Source organism: Arachis duranensis, chromosome 10 (genome assembly GCF_000817695.3).
Source record: "Arachis duranensis cultivar V14167 chromosome 10, aradu.V14167.gnm2.J7QH, whole genome shotgun sequence".
Classification (NCBI taxonomy): domain Eukaryota; kingdom Viridiplantae; phylum Streptophyta; class Magnoliopsida; order Fabales; family Fabaceae; genus Arachis; species Arachis duranensis.
The window spans coordinates 70,317,830-70,319,237 of record NC_029781.3 but is presented as its reverse complement, the minus strand read 5'-3'; positions in this window follow the sequence as shown (position 1 = coordinate 70,319,237).

Genomic DNA, 1,408 nt, shown 5'->3' with positions numbered 1-1,408 from the left:
TTCAACTTCTTTGACTTTTCATGATTTCTCCACTTTGCATGCTTTCCTCTTCACTCCTTTGATCCATTCCTAGCCTTTTCAATCTGAAATCACTAACAAACATATCAAGGCATCTAGTGGAATCAAAGGGAGATTAAAACCATCAAATTAAGGGTCTAAAAGCATGTTTTCACATCTAAGCACAAATAAGGAGACAATCACAAAACCATACTATTTCAATGGATAAATGAGGGTAAAAGGTTATAAAATCTCCTAAAATCAAGTACAAGATAAACCCTCAAAATGGGGTTTGTCAACCTCCCTACACTTAAACCAAGCATGTCCTCATGCTTAAACCAAGAATGAAGTAAAGGGTATGGCATTTATTCGATGGAACTAACTAAATGCAATCTACCTATATGCAACTATCTACATGAATGCAATTGCTTGGTCAAAATAAATCAATTCCCAAGAAGCATATATAAGCACAAGGGCAAAAGGTATTAACAACCATGCCAAACCACAATTGAATTGAGCTATTAAATATTTTTACAAACTTGCATGAAAAGATGTTACATTTGATTAATACATGAGTATGTACCCAATTCCCAATATTTCCAATAATAATACAAAACTACCCTTTTATTCACCCAATGTCCCAAGGTTCCCACACTTGAATGATACTCACACACACTAGCCTAAGCTAATCAAAGATCCAAATAAGGACATTTATTATTTTTCGCTTTAGGCTTGTAATGTGCTAAAGTAAGAACGAAGTGGGTTAATCGTAGGCTCAAATTTGGCTAACAATGGAAGATAAAAGGTAAGGCTTTTGGGTAAGTGAGTTAATGAAATGATGGCCTCAATCATATAAATGCATGAATACATAAAATAATAGACATAAAGAATCAAACAAATCAAAGATTACATTCATAGAAAGAGAATAATGCACACAAGAAGGAAAATAAGTGGTTATAGGATGTAACCACACCATTAGGCTCAAAACTCACTTGCTTGTGTTCTTAGCTCAAAACAAAACATGATCCACAAGATATATAATTCAAGCAAGTTCTATGAAAAGTTTTCACTCAAATCAATTGGTGCCCTATAGATAGAAATCTTGAAAATTTTCATTATTTTGACTAAGCTTATTGTATATATATATGCAAAACAAATAAGAAAATGCAACAAAAAAAATCCTAAAAACCTAAAATGAAATGCAAAAGTGTTGGAATTAGAAACTCGTCACCCCAAAATCGCCGAACGGTCGGACGACCTCCCCACACTTAAAAGTTTGCACCGTCCTCGGTGCACTCAAAGATGAGCAAGGGGGTACGGCGACTCTCCGGATTGCTACGTGTTCTTAGTCTTGCTTCCGTTATTGCTTGTGGTGCATCATTTGTGAAAAACAAAAATATAACACCATAAG